The 21,938-nt window shown below is 37.3% G+C and overlaps 1 protein-coding gene and 1 long non-coding RNA gene across 8 annotated transcripts in view; both read left to right on the top strand.

The window, feature by feature from the left end:
* The window catches only part of LOC129573597 (maternal protein pumilio-like), a 190,465-nt gene that overhangs the window by 58,518 nt on the left and 110,009 nt on the right, over positions 1-21,938 (top strand). The gene's annotated exons all lie outside the window — the stretch shown is intronic.
* LOC129573650 (uncharacterized) overlaps positions 3,168-21,938 on the top strand; it is a 42,852-nt gene continuing 24,081 nt past the window's right edge. The window contains exon 1 of the long non-coding RNA XR_008688615.1: positions 3,168-4,278. This is a non-coding gene — a long non-coding RNA (uncharacterized LOC129573650). The remainder of the gene's footprint in view (positions 4,279-21,938) is intronic.

Genomic DNA, 21,938 nt, shown 5'->3' with positions numbered 1-21,938 from the left:
ACACAAACACAAACCCAAATTCATATACAATCGAACATTTATCGACTCAATTGGAAATCATTTAATGATTACTCCAATCAAATGGATGATTTTTTGTGATGCAATCAAAGTGTGACTCCTGATTATTGCAAATATTATAATTTCGCCCGAATCGCTGCGACGTTTGTTTGATCAATAATTTATAAGCTCATTTGAATATTTTCATATTAAAATTTGAACGGTTTTCTCTCTCTATCTCTTTTGCAGGTATGTTCAGTTTGTTTTCACCGGTTTTTTATTTGTATTTTTTCCAATACGAATTGCTTTTTAAATGAATGGAAGACGTTCCCCGCGAGTGCTGCATGAGTACAAGCGAACGCAGTAAGTAATAAAAGAGCACAACGACTCATCATCTCTTGGTAATTTAAATCTCGGCATGGATGAGATAGGCATTTAAAAGGAAGCAAAGAATAAAAAAACAACCGGTTCATTGTTCTGGAATGTTATCAGTCTGCTGCGTCCACCGTAATTGGTCATTTTTAATGTAAACGAAAGCACCCACCAACCTCTCAGATGTGATTTCAAAGGGATTCCGCCTAAAAAAAAGCAACACCAATTTTATTGTCTAGGGACGATGCATCGTCCTTCATGAAGAAAAAAACGTAAAATCTGTCAGAAAAAATGGAAAAGGTTCGTTGTACAAAAACGAATTAAAATAACGGAAAGCAATCAATTCATTGGCAAAAGCACAAAACAAGAAATATATTGATTCGACTGAACCATCACGCGGGCTTTTTTTTTCATCCAATTTATTGTGTGAATGCGCTGAAAATGCGTTCATACAAAACGCTTTAATTGCGATTAGGTTTTCATTTTATTTTATTTACCACACATATCAATGGTACATATTCCATTTTTTTTCATTAACTCGCGCACGAGCCAGAGAGAAGAAAGAAAAAAGAGGCGAGCTAGCAACCACAAAACCACAAATGTATTAGTAGTTATCATTGTTGCGATTGTTTTGCGGGTGTATTGATATGATTTTCCAATTGTAAATTAAATGCGTACCGAAAATATAATTACAAAATGCAAAACTATTGAGGTATGGGTGATTGGCGGTGGGGCGTGTGGAACACGGTAACCGCATTCATTATGAAATGGGTATATAATGTGTTCGATGCAGTCAATCGTGAAACAATCGCTGCCAACGCAAAATGTTCAGTGGTGATTTTATTTTTTTGCTCGCTCTCTCGTTGATTCAACCTCTCGGTCTCTGTTTCCCTCTTGCTCTCGCACTTTGATTCATGGTTGAAAGAATATTGAATTATTTCGCTGGAAAATCAATTCAACAATTTATTCCAAAACAGTGCCCAAAAATGTTGGTCGCAAAAAGTGTGCAATTTTTTCGACAATCGGCGTCGAATTATCTCATCATTCATGTGATAGACACCACATGGGTGTGTGTGTGTGTAGTTCAATTTTAAAAATAGTATCAATTGTGCGTTGCAATTGACCGCAATCGCAGGAGCAATCAATTGTAATACACCCGTTTGCTTGTCGATCGCTGTAATCAACACGTGTGTGCGTGTGCAGAGGCTGATTCCCAACATTCAATTATTATTATTTACCCATTTTAATCATTCATTTAAGTTGCCAATGAAAACAAACAGAAAATCGTGTTATGCACTCGATGCATTTGTAACGCTTCATTGAAATGGAACCGCAGAACGTTCATGCGAAACTCTATTTAATGCGAAATGAAATAAAAAAAAACATACACACAGTAGCAGCAGTAACAGCGTTAGCAGTACAAAAAAAAGACCAAATATCGTAAATCCACTTTCCAATATATTGGAATATATATCGCTGCATTTTCAACGTGAAAATGAATGGCGGTGCGCAGAAAAAAACCTGAGCACACACACAAATACACACAAGTAAAATCATTGAACTCATTGTGCATTCAGGGTAGATCGAATACGAATGATATGCCAATTAATAGATTCTTCACTGATAAATCGGCTTACGACCATGCACACAGCATTTCACACCTTTGCGGTACAAATGCACAAGTGGTTTAAGCCTTCAACCATTAATTATTGCCCACCGAAAGCCGTGATGATTGAACATTTTTCCTCGATCACAACAAATTTATCGCAAAACGATGCGAATAAATTATGAGTGTACCACTGACCGGCATATTAATAATACGATTCACATTTTTTTTTTTTGTCGTTATTGCTGCTTTTGTTGTTGTTTGCCATGAACTTCGGCAACAATCCATTTAGATAGGCTGATTTTCAAAAGCGAACATTTTTCCATTTCATTGCACATTCACATCATCTGCTCGATGCGAAAAAAAACGTTGTTTTGGGCAAAAACTTTGTGCGCCTGCGAAATACACATGTCCACATATCCCGTGTACCCAAACAATTTCCTCTAGACGCAACACAGACCGTCGCTGTGATAGCTGTGTGTTGTCTTTTTCCATCGTCGTTTTCGTTGAGAATCAACTCCAAATGAAAACAGATGGACGACAATTTACTGACTGCCGTTTGCCATTCCCTTTGCCACTGTTTTTCTGTCATTAACGCTACCAACGATGACGTCATACCGGCATTTTGCTCGACGCGTTTCCCAATTTTTCCTCATCGAATGCGGCACCAAAAGCGCAATTGCTACCTCAATGCCTCATCACCCCACGCAAATACCTTGAATTCTTCTGTTATTATCGAGAGTTTCAAAGTGAGGTATTTGCAATTTGGAATGGCGCCCAGAAAACAAAAGGAGAATTTTAAAACGGAATGAATTTTTTTTATTGATAAATATTGTTTTTCATAACAGGTTTAATAGCCTACAAACACAAACTGCGTATAAAGCTTCACATCAAGCCGTTTAGTTAAAAAATAACTCAAAATCCAAGATTTCACTCAAATCACGTTGTTTCAGCTTGCAGAACGACGGTTTCGGCTCATGCGCGCCCATTGCTTCTATTATTCAAGTGTTTTTTTTCTTGTTACTTCATTCGTTATCGCCCGTTATTGAGTTTTTCAGTCGCTATCCGCATGACGCTTGGATTTGCGTGCGTCCCGATGATTGCGGAGTACCAAAAAGTAGACACGTCGATTGTGCCCGCCGCATGCGAGACTCAATTGCAAAACGGATTGCCCATGAGTGAGCTCGTCCAGAATACCGTTGCTGTTCGTTAGTCTTGCATCGACTGTTGATCACCACAATCGTCTGTGTATCGTTTTTGGAATTCTTTCCCCCCGATTCTCGCGTGTGTACATTTAGACCGCGCGCAATTTCTATTTATTGTTCTGTGTGAAATTTCGATTTTCGTTTTTCTCCGTTCTTGTTTCATTTAACCATTCAAATTTCGGTTCCTTCAATTTTTGTATAAAAGAACAGCAAAATAACTAATCGGAAGTGGACCTTCAAACGGAACATAGATGAAATAGAAGAAGAATTTTAAAATTAGTGAGAGGAACAAAAAAAAATAGAGACACGAAGTGGAAATCGATTTTTTTTTCTTTCTGACTTTATTTTGTGTCATTCGTTTATCGATGCTCCTTCGTTGCCACTTGACAGTGAATAGTGAATAGAACTGCAATTTGGAAAATTATCACTTTTCTTCGCTTTCCGGAGTTGGTTGAAATAGAGAACATTTTATTTCAAGTGATTTGATTTTGAGCAAATACCGATGAGTTTACTTGTGTTTGAAGTACTTTGGTTTCAGTGCTCTATGATTCAATAAGAGAGAGATAAAGGAAAAAATATACACCGAATTCAGTTAACGTCAATAAAGATTAATTTGAGAAATAAATAAAATTTCTAGAGCGAAGAGAGAGAGAAAAAAGAGAAGAATTTGCTGATCACTTGAACACATTAAACTGAAACTAGTGACTCAACTCAGTGACGTTCAATAAAAAGTTTCCCGTTCCTCTTAGAAGTGCATATACATACATAACAAGTGGTTATTTTGTGTCGCTGTCATTTATATTTTGGTGTGTTTTTATGGGACCCAACAACACAATAAATCGTTTCGACTGAAGTGATTGCCAGATTACATTTGAAAGAAGATTCAATTGTATAAAATAGCGAGCGAATGAATAGCGGGCCGCCCCGAAACGGAAAGATTCAATAAAAACTAATCGTAAACGGTTAAATCTCATTCAACATTGTTTGCTGCATTTGAAAATAGCTCGTTGACATTCGTCATTCATCACAAATATTATTCGTTCTCATTCACTTTTGGATTGGATTATCACAAACACACACACACTAACCAAATAAAACGTAAGGACAAAAAAAAACAAACAAACCAGTTAATTCATAAAATATGTTTCTTTCTCTATTTTTTTCTGAACATAAAAATATTTTTTCCACAGTAATTAAAAGGAAAATTTATTTTTTTGATGAAAATCTGTCAACAATTTCATATGATACAGTCAATAATTTCCATGGATGTTGAAAATCTCGACATAAACAAATTATAACTAATTTCATGAAATTTTGTAAAAGAAAACTGCTTCTAAGTAGACCAAAGGAAAATACCATTTTATGGCTGAAGAAAAAAAAATGTTTCAAGTGTTGAGCGATTTTGATTTGGTTCGTTTGAATACACCCATTCCGTGTCAGTGGCACAAATGAATGATGAATTACGTTTGTGTGCCATGTAATATAGATGTGAAATCTATCGAAAACTGTCAAAATATATTTTTTGTTTTTCTGGCTAAAAATTGTTCACAAGAAAAACACGTAGAACGTACGCTCGCGTCAATATTGTGATTGCCTGCGGGCGGTTTAGCTATCAAACAAAAACGAAACACAGCATTTCGATGTATCGCAAAGAACAACAACCACCGATCCTAACTTTATAGCCAAGTCATAGAAAATGCAAAGACATCAATGCAAATGAAATTTGCTATGAGTCTTAAACTTCAACGAGTGCTGCTCAATCCTTTTTTTTACTCTCGTTTAACTTGGAAATTTCTTTTGTTTACTGTATTTTAATGGTGTTTTTCTTTCTCGGTGAAACTTTTTTTATTCATTTATCGTACATGTGATATGAGCGCTCGTAAGGAAAATAAGAGATTTTACATGAAAAACCATTAAAACAATAACCATTCTCGTCGAAATAATTAACTTTTCCATTCCATAAAGTGAACAGAAAACTCGCAGAACCTTCGACAAAACGGAATTATTTTTAATTAATTCAAATGTAAATGACATTGAAATTTCTAATTCGAACGCAAGCAAAGCAACGGTACATGTGATGTGTGTACGCGTATGTGAACAAGATTAGCAGGCTGCTGAGCTAAGCACATAAAAACACACACGCAGCATGAGAAAAAAACAATAAAATCAGTCTATTTTAAGAGTGATCCAAAAGCAGTGAGTATACATAAAGTCCGTTGACTTTTCATTCGATGCAATCATATTATTGACGTTGACCCGTTCGGCGAGTTGAGAGAGTAGCGCGACATAAGCGGGCGTAAAAAGAGTGCGGAATTGAATAAAAACCACATGCAGACCAGAGAAATAACAGCAGAGAAGTGAACAAAATATATAAAACAAATAAGCGAATGATCAATTAAATGATTACGTGTACGCGAATGAGTGGCAACGCGCGGCAGTTGTGAGTTGTACGCTTTGAATTCATATGACCATTGAAGAGTACCGTTATTATACGCATAAGAATCGAAACCCATAAAGAAAACTGGCAAAGAAGTAACAAGGAATACGCAAAAAGCGTCGCTTCTCTCGTTAATTTCTTTTTTTTTTCTTCTGCTCTGCTCTGCCGTCATTCTCTCCTCAGAATCTTTAGCTGCGATGTGTTTGCCATGGATTTAGCAGCAATTCCGTGCCGCACAGTACCATATCTCTTCTTTGCTCAACAAACACTTGGGCACACATTAAGGAAATATCTTCGGTTTGCCGTTGTTATTCTGCCATGAACATTCTTTATCCATTGTTTTGCCTATCATCATTTGTGTCGTATTCGCATAACTTCTTCTTTCTCTCGTTCGTTCACTCAATCGTTCGCTTCTTATGCGCATACAGCGGCACGGTGTGTGTATATATGTTTTCATGTCGTTGGCTTCTTATATTCATCTTTTTTTCTGCTTTGTTATTCATTTACCTCTTCGTTCTTTCGAACGCGAGCTGATTCATTGTCATTTCTGTTGAGCCATCATTATTGCTGTTATTAATTCATATAGTTTTTTCTTCTCGCTCTCGCTCCTTCTCCATTTCTCGTGTGTGCGTACGCATTTATTGTTGTTGCTATTGTTGTTGCTGTTTTGATGTTCTCCCTCGTTTCACATGTAGGAAATAGACACTTTGTGTGTGTATACGCCATGCACTGTGCGCGTACTTGTTTCAATCACATTTCAATTGCCATTGTAAGGGAGCGCGTGAACCGCTCGAATGCTAACGAACGGTGTTGATGATCGTCATTAATAGTTATAATAAATGAGTGAAATTCGTTCACATTATTCGTACGAAATGAGAAAAAATTGCCTCGATTTTGACGAAACACATTCACAAAAACCATTCCCTATGGTGAATCGCCTCTCTCTAATGAGCAACACATTCCAACGTCTTCAGCATAGAGAACGAGAAGAGTTTCGAATCCAAAATTGGATGAAATATGAACGAGCATATTCTTTTGTTGCTTTCGTTTGTCACCAAGAATTTTCAAAACGTACAGAAATCACGCAAAAAATGGTAGTTATCAATCTTCAGCATTCGCGCTGAACCGATGGAATGGTCGGAATGCATCACATCACATCACATCACATGTCAACTGGAGTCGAAATACTTATCTAATGACATTCAGCCATATTATACCATTCCACGTAAATCATTAGCCATTGAGCCGACTTAAGCACGAATGCATTCAATTTACATGTCTTTCGCATTACTCCCGCCAATCTTTTAAACTCACGGATGACTTGTTTCAAATTAGAATTCTCATTTTCAACGGCATCCTTCATCTATTTTTGAATATTCATCAACATTTCTTGAACACTGCTCCACTGTTTACATCACAATTTCACGATCATTCTAATTGCTTTTTAATTTTTGAATCGGTATTTTAATCAACGTGTGCTTCATTGTTCTCTCGATTCTTTTCTTTTTCATTTCAAAGTAAGCGAGAATGCCACTTAGATCTCCCACATCGTTGTTTTTACACACTGTCCATGTTTACTTTCCATGCCACTGCTGCCAGAACAATTATTCTAGAAACAATTTTTATACGTACATTACTCTCTCGGTTTATTTATAACAAAATCATAGGTTCACATTGTACACGAGCTGTTTTTCCACCAGAACAACCAACATCTTTATTTTCTGTTGAATATTTCAACCAAATCACTGTCTCGATTGTGTTTTGATGAGTTATTTTTGACAATTCAATAGAATATCAACACTTGATGTTTAAAGGTCAAAGAAAAAAAAATCGACCCAATTGGATTTCGAAGGTAAAGTGGCAGATAACCGCCACTTCAGCCGAAATTTTTTTTGCCGAGAATTTTGAGCTTAAATAGCCGAATTACAGGTTTGAATAAAAAAATAAAAATATTTGCTATTATTCCGACCATTGAAAATGATGTGCATTCATCTTATAAAATAATCAAACCATCATGAGCTCAGCATGACCATCTCAGTGCCATTTTTACTAATTGAAGCCATAATATTCTTGGAAAGCAGCATGAGCTCGAGTGCGCTTTGTGAAAACTAAACATTTGACTGAGCGACTCTGGTCTGACCGAATTTGGATCTGCCGCCTTTTTTTTCCTTTAGAAAATATCTGTCAGAAATGTGACTGAAATGCTAAAAATAATTGCAACAGTGCAGAAAAAATTTCACACCCAGGGCATTCTATGGCGTAACGAATGGACAAAGTAAACAGGCGATTCGTTATTGCATAAACATGCACGCACCTCAAATGCAGTGGAGCAACACATTCAAAGCTCATTTACAGAAGTTAATTCTTCTTCTTCTTTTTTGTTGCACACTGCACACTGAGTGGTTTTTTCTTTCTTTCGCTGGATATAGCATTTTTATTGTATACTATAACACTGTTATAATAACAGATAGGTTTTTCATGTGCTCATAACCATATCTATTACCAATCTAAATCCATTTTCAGCAGAAAGCCATTTGGCGATTCACTCCAGAACGAGTATCGAAAGTAAACTCGTTAAATCACTGTGTAACCGAAAAAAATGGATTTTTCTTTCGGTGTGAATTAAATGAAATATTGTTCTGACAACGTTGCAGAAAAAAACCCGAATTCATGCGTTTCATCATTTTCGGTTGGTAAATCGACAGCGTCAGTCAGCAGTCCGGCTCATTTTATCGATATTTCACTGTTTGTCACGACAAGCGACCAAAATTTATGTGCCAGCAAAGTTCATGTGTTCATCGCCCGTGTCCAATTGCTGACAAAGATAATTCACGAACAGGCGTCCAAATCCCGGCTCATGTGTTTGTGTGCATGAGCTGTGTGTTGCGCACACACACCAAATGCGTGATGTTCCGGTGATGGTAATGATTTTTCCACTATCTTCTTTCGATCGGCAAAGAGTAAAAAAGTCTTTGTCAATCATGGCATTTATCATCATCACTAGCGATCCGGAAATATTGTGACCTTCAGCGCGCTTCATACGCATTGTATCGTGTACATCGGACAATAGCCTGCCTCGAGCAATAGTCTGTGAAACGGCTTTATTCAAAAAAAAAAAAACTTTTGTTTGGGCTTCGACTCTGGCGTTTTTTTTTCATATATCACACAGAAACACATACACACACTTTCGTATCGAAACAAAATAATAAAACCGAAATTCATGTACTTCCTAGCCATTTTACCACATTCATTTCACTTTGGATGGCCAAAGAGAAACATGACGGAGAGAGCACACACACAAAAAAACGGCTTTCCATTAAAACCGAAAGACATTTTATTGGCTCAGGCATGATATACATTTTCGAGACACAGACAAAAAGAGCAAAGAGAACAATGGACAAGCAATGAATCGTTCGGTTGCGAGAGCATCCATTTCATATGCACACGCATGCACAATTCAGGCGATGTCCAAATTAAAATCTAATTCGATATTTATTGCTGGGCATCCGATATAAACATGAACTCATGAAATTTTTATTATCAAGTGGAGAGAAGAAAAACCGAGCCGAAATAATTCAAGAACAATTCTCGGAACGAATGACAATTCTGTGCGAGAAAAAGAAAATCAATTTGTTACTATCACCTCTCGAGGTTGTGGGGAAAATAAACTTCGAAACACACATACACACTCAGTCCCACGATAATGTCATCAATGTTACCAAACGCACACTTGAGCTCGATTCGGTGAATATTTTCATTCTGCCACTTATCTGCGGAACGATGGCATTCTTCTTGCGGGAAACAAAATGAAATTTCACACATACTTGAAGGTCACACACAGCAGTTGCCAAGCTAACATCCATCCAACAACAGTACACATCCGATCGAGCTATGAGTGTAGTTGGAAATTCATTGAATTTCGAAAACATATGCTATTATGAAGATAACCGTAAGAAAAGTGATTTCACAGTGAATTTTGACGAAAATATCGTTCACACAGCACAACACGGTTAATTTAAATTATTGTGCTCTCGTTTTCTCTCTCTCTCGCTGCTTCGCACTGAACTTTTTCATTATTTTCATTAGCTGTCGGGCTTCATGTAGAGCGCGGATGCAGAGAGAAGATGAAAATGGTTGGTTTGTCGGTGCGCTGGCAAATCGGTTCCAGGTTGCGAAAATGGTTAAAACATAAAAACCGCAACATTTTGTACACTACTGCTTTGGCACATCGGCACAATGATGCATGCAACGCAAAGTGTTTTGATATTCAAAGGTAACGACACGTGAAATGTTTGCGTATATTGCATTTGATGAACTGAAAAAAGCTGAGTTGAGCTTGAACGAAGCGCATTCCACAGGCAAATGATGCTGCAATCGATGTCTGTACACATACCTCATTTCGTGTGATAATGATAATGAATAGCAGATTCTAAACTCACAATGTGCTCTTTTTGCAGCCACACCGTTTGCAGATTGAAATGCCAGATAGTCAGAAAATCCCTGCAATATTCTACATTAAACAAAATTTGGTGATAAAATCTCGTTCGTTTCGGCATATGCGTGTGTGTGTGAGATAGAGGCGTTGCGGATCTGTTTGTTGAATGTCCTTTATTTAAATTAATTTTGATATCCTCGAGGGTAATTAGAAAAGGTGTAGCATTATCATTAACCTTTTTTTCGCTCTGTCTGCCTCTATCAATCTTCCCTGGTGCCATGTACATTTTGACACATTCTTCGTAGGGGCGCCAACGCGCAGTACAGTTCATAAAACCGCAGCATATCAATTATCATGGCCGATCATTTTGATACGTCTCATTACGGTTTTTATGGTGAGCTAGGGGTGAGAATTTGTGGGCGTGTGCTACGGAGCCAGAGAAAATAAACAGCTAAGAAATGTTAATCGAAAAATGCCATCTATTCAACCATTATAAATGGTGCTGTGTCATCGTCAGAAATGTTTTTATCTGTGCGACTGATAGCCGTTTTCGGCGAATCGAGGCTCAGCCTCTGAATTCATTAATTTCTAATAGAATCTTTTGCCATGTCATCGGCAGAGCGAGGCACACAAAAAAATGGAAAGACAAACTTAGACGTGCATCGTAATCTTTGGTTTAAAAAGCAATCAACGAAGGCTGGATCGGCCTATTAACTTAAACTAAAGTGATTTTTCATTACAAACCTAGGGAAATTTTCATGTTATTGAAAGAAAATGAGCTCATCCCGGATCCATTTCGATGATGATGCTGCTGTTGATGATGATGATGATGTGGAATCCGAAATAAACATGCATGAAAGAAAAAAAATACCGAAAAAAGTCGCCACGCGCTAATTTGATTCAGTATTTAAACATGAAAAAACGAAGTCTTTCCAGAATGAGCTTATCACACTCGACAAATTTATGTCGTCCCGGCAAATACATCAACGCAACAATGTCCCTTTTTTCCGGAAAGGACGCACGATACACATCGACATCACATTTCATAGCAACACTCTTGAATGTGTCATCGGTAGAATATAACACTAATAGCTTTATGGCAATCGATAAATAAATACAATTTATACGTTGTCAATTCAATGTGTTATTGTTTGCTTTCCATTTTGTCTATAAATAGACGCTCTCTTCGGTCGATTGTAAATGATTTTCATTTTCTCGCCCAAATACACTGAATGACGTGAAGACAGCATTACGTTCGATTGCAAACAAGGGACATTGTTCAAAATGGTGCGAAAAAAGCAGAAGCAGGAACAACAACCGTCCAAATTGTAGAGCGATACTTTTCATGCCTCCCATTTGTATAATCTTCGGAGCACCAAAATACAGCTAGGGAAAGGTGGACAATGGAAAACAAACATCCAAAGCTTTTGAGAGCAAGTCAAACGAAGCAAGCAATTCGATTGAATGCGAAACAAAGATCTAGCCAAGACGCGTTGAATAGGAAACAAACAAACAATTTAATTTGATTTTGAAGTGGTCGGTGATGGTATGGCTCGAATTTCGAACGTATAACTTTAGTCGCCAGGGAGATGTGGCTGTAGAAAAGCTGAAATTCGCTAATCGAAAATTAAATTAACACTTTTGAAGCTGCATTTTCCATGCCATCAAAGGCAAGACTTTGTTCCATCGCTTTAATTACCGTGTTTTTATTAATGCGAGTTGTTAAACAGTGCAACAGCCATCCAGATTACATCCAATTGAAAGTGTAACAGAAAACTTGAAATAGTTTAATCAAGTGTTCCACATTCAATGTTTGGTTTTGGTTTTGCACGTGCCGACGGCGGTTTTGATGTGATTTCAATGTAGAGAAAGCATTCCAAATGATTCGCAACAAGTATTGCAAAGTACATCTTGAGGATTTTTGAATGGTTTGAAATGTGTACAAGCGTGAAATCTGAGAGACTGTCCACAAGACTGCCCAGATGACAATGCGTGCGTAGTATTCTAAAAACATGGGAATAAAAACAAATGTAAATTTGATTCCGGTGGTAGCATCCGATGGGAAAATGCTTGGCCCTATGCAATTTGCAGGCAGCCATTTGAAGGCAAAATGGTGACCGTTTTAGCACCAAATTCAAGTGCGTCCATAAAAAGCATTTGAAATATGTGCGTTTGAAAGATGAAACCGTTATTTTAAAAGCCACTGTCGACACATTGTCGCCCTCTAACAAGTCATTCACCATTGAGTTGGTGTTATGATAACACTGTTATCATGTGACGTCGTTTCTGAAGCAGAAAATGCTGCAAAAAAAGAAGAGAGAGAAAATAATCAACATTCAGGCGACTTAGCATTATTCTAATTTTATTTGAGGATATTGTACACCACTCGAAGCCATTCTCAAGATGAATTCCCTTCTTGGAATACAGAATTTCACTCACTTTTGCTGCGTCAATCCACTGATTTGCATAGTTTTCACAACATTTTGCATCGTTATGTGACCGAACCGAGCCCGATCTATGGCCCATCATCTGGTGGTGTTGGTTAAGAGTGCGAAAATAGCCGACGGCGAATCAATTGACAAAATTACGAATGCGTTTGTGATGGCAGCCCCCGTCATAAGACATTGGTATAAAAATGTAAATTTATTCATGATATTCGTCATGAATGTCGCACACACACACAGAGACATTTTCTTTTCTTGATATGCTTCTTGAGCCCATTCAGTTCTGCATATCACGCCTCGTCAACATACAACGCAATCAAGGTGAATTGGAGGATCCTGACAAGTGCTTTTCGCACGCATTTCATTCCCTTGTCATTTTAACGACTTTTTAAATATTTTCGTATTAAAATGAGCACCTTTGATTATGTTGGAACAGGAATAAAAAAATCTTCTTTGCTCTCGGTTTAAGGGAGAGCAGTTTACCAAAGACACAAAAAATGCTCAACTTTTCGATTTAATCGCTTTAGAAGTAGTAATTCAATGTCATTTACGATGAGAAAGAGAGTTCAGAAGAAAACAAGACCGCGGAGCGGAGCGAAGCGTCATCTCGGTTCGGTTTCAAGCAATCAATTCCATGTGGCTCATGTCTCTTTTTATTGCACATTTGCGATAAGACAAGAAATTCTACGACGGAACAATCTTTCGCAACATCATTTCATGTGGATCCATCTATTTCGTTCCCATTGATTGATTACATCTTGCGATTCGGTATTGAAGACGGATTTTGAATTGGAGCTTTTTTTCACGTCGATTTAGATTGCTACAAATTATTTTCCACATCATGGCGTTTGCAGAAACGGAACCTCGAATCAATTAACCATCGACAATGTTTCTATTTCATATCGTCTACTTTTTTCATTCATTTCAATTCAAATTGTGCCACCCAACTCAGCCTGCTGTGTTGAAATCAGAATGATTTTTAAGCGAGACGAAAATTTCTCTCTCTCTCTCTCTCTCTCTCTCTCTCTCTCTCTCTCTCTGTCTGTCTGTCTGTCTCTGCGAATAATATTTCATGTTCACAAACTCTTTAATTAAATCAATCAATTATTTACTGTGGATTATATCGTTTATGATACACTCTGGAAACCATTTCAGCAGATTTGGCATCAGCTATCCAGGCGTATAATAAATCTGAAATGTCTGTCAAACTTTGCAATAGATTAATTTGAAATATTTTCGACCGAAATCCCGGAATGAGTTGAGTAAACGGTGATTATGTTGGGGGAGAAAACTGCGCGTCAACAAAACGGGATAAAATTTAATAAAACAACAACAAAAAATTTCAATTCCACGCAAATATTTGATGAAACGTTGTTATTAATTTCGGATTTTCAATTCATTCCATTAACAACAGTCAATCAGAAAATTAGCGAAATTATATTCATCCGAATTGGCAAAGTACATCCTTTATAGTGTGCAAATCAATTCGCTGCTATGCATGCGCGCCCACACGCAAGCGGAGTCAATTTCAATTTAGTTAGTATTCACAGCCAAATGCATGAATTTGTTTAGAAATTCGATTTTCGTTTGCGTCGCATGCATGCAAAATAAATATCGAATTTCAGCGAATGTTACGTGCGTTTGGCTCGAATTGTGCTAGATATTGCCAGGACTGGCGAACGCGAACTTACCAAAAACGTACTATATGGCTTGGTGTTTATACGTATATGTTGTGACTGCGAGTGCCGAGATAAGGACACTTTTTCACGAAATTAAATTTTCTGACAGTCAGAATGCTTTTTTATTGGAAAAATACTGGTATTTCCCTGTCAGCTCTCTCACTGATCGAATTTCGGCGTACGCGCTGGGGTGAGAGTCAACAGGAATATGCGTGGCACATCTCTAATTTACAACGGTATGCATTCGAGAGAGAGCATATCCGGTGGCTGGTGAAATCGTAAAATTTTCATTTCGTCGCCAATTCATTTTGAGAATATTAACGACGTACACCCACCCACGTACAGTATACGTACATTGCTGATGTGTATGTGAGGCAAAAATCAACAATGCAATTGAAAATGACGGAAGGGACCACGAGCAAACGAAAAAAGAAGAAATAATAAAAATTTATTTCCGCTTGACAAATCAAAAGCACGTACCTCGAGGTTATTACAATTTTCTGTGTGGCCAATAAAACGCAATTGTACGTGAAATATATGACATGTCGCGACGTTGACATAAAATACTGGATAATTAGAAATCGATGGCATAAAAGGAAAGCGAATTGTACCGTATGATTATATGGATTTTTAGAGTAATTAAACTTGAGATATGTGCTTATCTGTCGTGTGCAAGCCAATTGAGCTTTTTTTCCTTTCATTTTGATAAACATCTAATTACGCCCACGCTCAACTCTCATTAGAATTGATAAGAGAGAGAGAGAGAGAGAGAGAGAGAGACCATACGAAAAGTGCTTTTGTGTGGCGCAAATCGATTGCAGCACACAGATATTATCATCATCAGAGGTTATTCGTTCTACATAGATTAGATTCCCATGTTCGATTTATAAGTTTGCTTGTCATAAATACAGTTCTTTTTTATTTCTAGTTACCGCTCCGAAATGTACCATTCAATTTTGTTTATTTTGTAACATAAAAGAGAAAATACTTCGGCCTACAAACTGAAAACCAATCGGTTATGGTGCACTTCAGAGAGAGTCAAAATATTGATAACGTGACTATAGGCCATAAGTGTGGAAATCGATAAGCAAATAGATTGAATCATCAGAATATAAACACACACAGCGCGCTCGCTCGGTCGCGGCCACGTAGAAAACCAACGCGCACACAATTAATGTTAAATAAACCGGTGAAGGCAACATAGATCATCACCGTATCCGAAAGAAAGAGAGCCGCCAATGTAATTTACCGTAAAATAAAATTGGAAAGCAATTTTTTCTGGGTGTGTGCATCCATCGCTGTAAATAACGCTCACGTTGGCAAGAGAGGTCATCAAATGACAACAAAAAGTCGAAAATTCAATTATTTGTTTGTTTTTGATAGCAAGCAAAATGTATAACACGTCACTATTTCGTCCACTGCCTTCAATCGCCGATTCGGTTGCCGTGACAAACGTCTCGGTTCGTAAATATTTGCTCAGTGGCAAGTCCAAGCAAATGGACGATGTCAAAGCGGCCGTAGCTGATAAGGTGCGTGAAAAGGAAATTAAAATGGAAATTTTTTCAAAATGAATAGGCCGAAAACCTGGCAAACACTACGAGACAATGGAACAGCAGCAACGGCTGCTACGGTATTCATTTTATCACCGAAATAAATCTAAATCTGAATTAAATATACCCTTCGCTCGAGTGAAACAAATTCACCAACTGAAATAAAATTGTCAACTTCAATTTATTCTTGATAAATTTTTTTCTGGTGGAATTTAATTACTTGCCACAGAGCGATAGAGACAGATTTTTACCGTTCGATAACAACATGCCCATTAATTCAACTGCTCTGAAAAATTTCGGCTTCAAAATAACAACCTTATTTCCGATTGCGATAAATTTCCATTTCACTTTGAAAATCCTTCAGATGGTGGGCGCACAGTGCGATGCGTAGGAGTTCACATACTTTTCAATTGGAATTCCATTTACGGCTCAATGAAATCAAACGATCCTAAAAATCGCCATTTAGACGACAAAATGATATGCCATCAACATCGAAAAGAAATAAAATGTTGTTGCATCAACCGTGATTGACGGGCTGTCGAATTAAATTTATTTTAGAGAAATCGATGGTAAAATTTTCTCAATTGTAACGCATTGATGTTGTTTTTGGTTTTGTTTTTTATTAAGTGCTAAATCTACGTTGACTACTGGTGAAAAAAAAGCCTTGTACATAATTCAAATGATGGTTGTGTGTGTAACCAACCCACATTTTCATTCATTGTTCTCGCTCGAATGCTGTGCGAGGGTGAATTCTATTGCGTGTCGTCCTCAGTTCCATGGAAATCACATGAAAATGAGCTTATCTCGTTTTTATGCTTTCCGTGTTCAAACAACGTTCCGTGGCGTCGCCGCTTTTGTTTGGCTGCCATTAGCACAACATCGGCTAACAAATTAATTCCATTACCGAAAAAAAACGCACACACACACAAAACTGTCAAACATAATTCCGTCGTAAAACAAGCACCGAAAAACTGTTGTGTCGTTGCGACACAAAATTTATAGTGAGTTCCAACCGTAAAATCCGCTTCTCATTTCAATTTTACCATATCCGACGCATTGTGCGCCACATCACAGCTCCACCTATATTTTTGCTTTGTTTTGTTTCCTTCGCGAGAGAAAAAAACAAAAACATAGACGATAACCGCACACTTTGTATGTGGAGAAAATCGAACAAAAAGAAACAACACTGTTACAAATTATTATGTACTAACGGCCATGATTCATACTACGCATTAATTTTATTTAATAAAGCGAAACTTATAATTGTGATACTTTGAACTACATTTCCTTTGTCCTCATTCACACACACACATACACACGCTGGAGTATGTGTTTTTAATTATAGTAACTACTAATATGACGTTCCGTTTTGAGTTTGCCGCGTGTATTTGCATATTATATCAAATGGACAATAGTGAAAGTTTTCTGCTGTGTTCAGCAGAACCGAGAATAATTCCGTTCTCACATGCGAATTGAAAGAAGAAGCAAAGAAAAACAGGTGAAATGTCGAAAAAAAAAGTTGTTGGTGCATTCAAGATAAATAAACCTTGGTCTTGTAACGAGAGTATATTGTAGCAAAACCACTGTTTTACTGCTTAAATGAACAAGGGAAACGCAAATTGTATCAACTCTCTGTTTTTGAGGTGCCATTTTTAATTTTCCACCATAAAAAAAATTAAACGCGCCCTAAACGAAAATAAAAACACTTTACAAAACACATACAGAGCAAAAAAAAACAACAAAATTTTAATCGTTTGAGAATTTATGTCTCTCGGTTGTTTTTAACGAATTGCAACCTCAGGAACTCTCTGAATGTGTATGCTTCCTTTTGGCTCGGTTCGCTTCATCATTTTGTCGAGCTTGTGTAAACATTCACATACACAGTTGAAAGTTGTGCGAAACGACAACGATTTGGGTATAATTAAATTTAATCTAGCGCAGCAATTAGTTCAGGTAAAGAATATATACACCGACGAGTATACACACGAATACTCTTGGCTCGGCGATAGTCCCGAGCCATACGAAGAGCCTCATACTCTCTCGGTGTATCTATCGCCTGCACAGTGAATCACGAAATACCAACAGCAATTAGAGTGCTGCAATTAAAACTGACAACTCAAATACACACACACACACAAACACAAAATAGAACGCCTCTTTTGAAACTCGTCGCTAGTTCGGGCTTTGTTCTTTTTTTCCAACTAGAATGTACGAAAATGTGAGAACGTGACAATTGAAAATTAAGATCAAAAAGACGAAGGACATGTCAACATCTGTCGTAAACACGAATTTTGTCGTCTCTCATGCGGTGGAAAAACAGCAACAAAAAACGAACAATTTCGAAAATTCATAAAACGAAAAATTGCGTAAAACCAAAAAGAAAACAAAAACGAATCATTTTACGTCTACTAGCACCGATGCCATTCTTATTACGTTCTGGCACATCGAACAGGAGATAGACCTGCACATCTCACGATTTTTCTCTTCATCTTTATTCTGAGCCAGAGAAAGATGGAGAGATAGAGAATGCGTTTGTTCGTTTAAAATGCTAGAACCGAAACTAATTGAAAAGTCAAATGAAATTAGCTAATCAAATTTTTCACATACATTGCTTGTTCATCAACAACTTCAACAACTGCACACACATTTTCCGACAAACTATTTTGACTCTGGGTTCTTTATGCATGAAACTTTTCGTGAAAATTATTACGCTCGAAATCGTTTGATTCACAAAACAAAAATTGACTATTGATTTTTTTTTTCGACAACTTCGTTCATCGCTATTTGAGCGATGTGGTTGAAAACTTTTGACGAAGCAGTGACATTGCCCAATCCAATTTTTGACCATTGACATCAAATTTCAGTCGTGTTCTAATTACAAACGCACGTACATTTCGTAACCAAAAACCACGGCTCGTTTGGTAAATTTTTCCACGTGATATTCGAAAAAAAGAAACAGTACACACACGTCAGACGTATCAGCGGCTGTGACAGCAAAAATTTGAAATGTGTCGAAGGAGGAGACATAAAAAAATACCGAGCATTTGAATCAGCAGAACTGAAATGACTGAAAAACAATGAGGCTAATTGCAAACAAACGCCACTAATTATATGGATTTATGCATTTTATTCTTGACGATAAGCACTTTCGAGCCATGAATTAACGCGCACATCGATACAGAAAAAAAGCAACAAAGTCATAAAATATTTCGCTTTGAATTCATATCGAACATAGTTAACAACACCTAATTTGGATACATTATATGTTTATCAAGCGCGATAAATATTTAACAATAAAAATTGCTGCCAGAAAAACCGTCCTACGCACGATCGATATCCTCCAAAAAAGCGGACGATATCATCAAAAATTTATCGGCTGACGAAAAAACCAGATTTTTTTTCCCATTCGATCGAAAATCACACATTATTATTTTGAAGAAAAAAAATTGTATCTGTTCACAATAATTGTGTGCACTTGAAATGCCGTTCGTTCACTTTTATTGACATTTCGAAACACGAACACGCGTCAATCCGATTTCGATAAATGTTTCGATAGAAAAAAACACAGAATAGAAGCGAGCCAAGTTTCTCGTTAAATATTTAAATGTGTCATTATTCGCTATTAGGTGATACTTTGGCAGATTGTTTACTTTGGAACATTTGTTTGCTGATCGTTTGGATTTTATTTTTTTCCATTTGTTCCCATTGGCTCGAATCGAAGAAATGAACTCCGCGTGTTTTCGCCAAATAGATTTAACTGATTGTCGCTCGCTCGCGCTTCTATTCGTTTCAATTGTATTTGCTGAAACGATGAAATAATCATTAAAATACTATTTCTAGATGTTCATAAAAAAGAGAGAAGAAAATAAAATTCATATTTTGCTATCGAGCGTATCAGCAACAACAACAACAACAATTTCAAAGGCGTAATAAAATGGGAATATTTCAGTCAGTGTCGTCGTTTGCGTTTTATTGACGATTTCCTATCATCGCGCACTGATTAGGTGCTATCACTGTATTTGTAGGACGCATTGCGGCCTGAATGTGTGGGCCATTTCCATGTGCGTGAGGTGAGTCGGTCGGGCGGTCGCTTTGAACGCAGCGTAAAATTAATTAACAAAATGAATAGAAGATCGAGGTCATTCGAAGGTGTGTTCGAATACGCTATATTTACTCGGCCCCTTTCCGATACCACTAATGCATTTCTGTTTATTTTCCTGATAAAAATAAATCTATTAGTGCCGAACCGACAGCCGAAAATGAATTTCTCATTTAAATTCCTTTCGAAACAACAACAAGAAAAGAACGAACGAATCGAATTTCAAAGAACTAAATTTCGGGTGAATTTTTGACAATCACTTAAAATTTTGTAAATAGGTCCGATTTCGAAGTTTACTTTGAGTTGAAGTCATGGCAATAAAATATTCAACAATCAATCTCGAACAACGATGTAGCTCATGGTTTTCTTTGTGAAAACAAACCATTTCATTAGCTTCAGCTCATGCAAATGCCGTCGAAATCAATTCATTGACTGTGAAAAGCAAATAGAAACTCTCGAGAAAAATAGTTAGAAAGCATCCAAAGTTTTCACAAAGAATTAGCGATTACTTTGTGCAAAAGCGCATTTTATTTACATCACAAACGAGTACGCCCACTTCTCCACGTTCAAACTGAGCAAAGCTGAGCGGCTGTTAAGCCAATTCCCCTGACTGCAATTAAGGGTGAGCTGCTTGCAATTTGAACACTTTCCGAACAATTATATCATCAATCGCATACTAAAGCCACTAGTAGTTCAAGTTGATTTTCCAAGTCAGAGAAAAAAAAACGCTAAAATGTGCACATAATTCCCATGCACTTGGATGAGAATTTTGTTTGGACTTTTTGAAGTATGCTCACTAGCTGTGCATCGATCGATGTGCCGGAAAGTGAAGCAAAAAAAGATGAACACACAAGTCAAGTCAAATAAAACTAATAAAAATACAAAGTTTCCCTTTTGACAAATTCGATAGATACCCGAATAAATGTGTTATACACATGAAATCCATTTCTGACTCTCTCTCTCTCTCTCTCTCTCTCTCTCTCTCTCTAGAAAAAAAAGAATAGATCCAACAAGAAGCAAAATGCAAAAATGCTTGTTTTTCCTCCTTGAAATGCGAAATATGAAAAGCTTCATTCCTGGGAAAATGTACACATCGAAACGGTTGTATAGTTGTCCCGTTACTTTTTCGATTGTAAAACGAGTATATAGTTGATTGTCTCTAGTTGTTTTTCTCTCTCTCTCTCTCTCTCTCTCTCTCTGTCGGTTTCTACACATTCCAATGGTAGAATTTTTTCGGGAGAAAGAAAAGTATTCTAAGACTTTTGAACATTTTACAATTTTATTCCATTTTATTTATACACACCATGTTTGTATCTCGACCCATCTTCCGGATTCGATGCACATTTGTCTCTTAGCATTGCATTGTTTGCAAAGTATATATCGCATGGATGCCTATGAGCGAGCGCGTATACGATGGGAAAGAGATGGAGAGCGAGCGAACGAGCTAGAGAGAAAAAGAGAGGGGGAGCGAACGAGGATAGAGTGTCACACAGAGCGTAGAGAAACATAGTGAATATTTGCATGTGTTCTTCGAAGCATGCGAAATATTTTTGACTTTAGCATCATCAGTAAAGAGTTTATGGAGCGGTTATGCATAAATGCGCACACAAATGATATTTGTTCACGAGTACACTCGTCGTGATGCAATATACAAAGTTTTTCAATTTTATAAAGTTATTCTATCAAACAACACGATCGTTATTCAGTTGCTGATACTGATGCTGCTGCTGATGCTGTTCTCTTTCTTTTTATAACACATAAAATCTCAACCGCCAAATGCATCGTTTCGAAAGATAAATTACGAAACGGGCGAACATTGGTAATAAACAGTGGAGTTTAATGTGCGTTCCGTCATTTCCCTCAACATCTACTACATATCCAATATAAGCAACGGTGCGATGTGGCTGATGCACGTAAGTTTGCGTGGTGGCCGTCGTTTGTTGAGCATCAGCCTTGAACAGGTCTTTTCTCGGAGAAAATGATTATACTTATAATCCAGAATGCGAATCGATGTAAGCTCTCTCGAGTGAAATTTCAGAAAATCCGGAACGCAACAACAGAATGAGAAGAGAGAGAGAGAGAGAGAGAGAGAGAGAGAGAGAGAGAGAGAGAGA

The sequence above is a fragment of the Sitodiplosis mosellana genome, unplaced genomic scaffold (genome assembly GCF_009176505.1).
Source record: "Sitodiplosis mosellana isolate CC-2019 unplaced genomic scaffold, AAFC_SMos_1.0 Smas_scaffold_1, whole genome shotgun sequence".
NCBI lineage: Eukaryota > Metazoa > Arthropoda > Insecta > Diptera > Cecidomyiidae > Sitodiplosis > Sitodiplosis mosellana.
The sequence above is the reverse complement of the archived record's forward strand: the minus strand, read 5'-3'. Positions and strand labels throughout refer to the sequence as shown.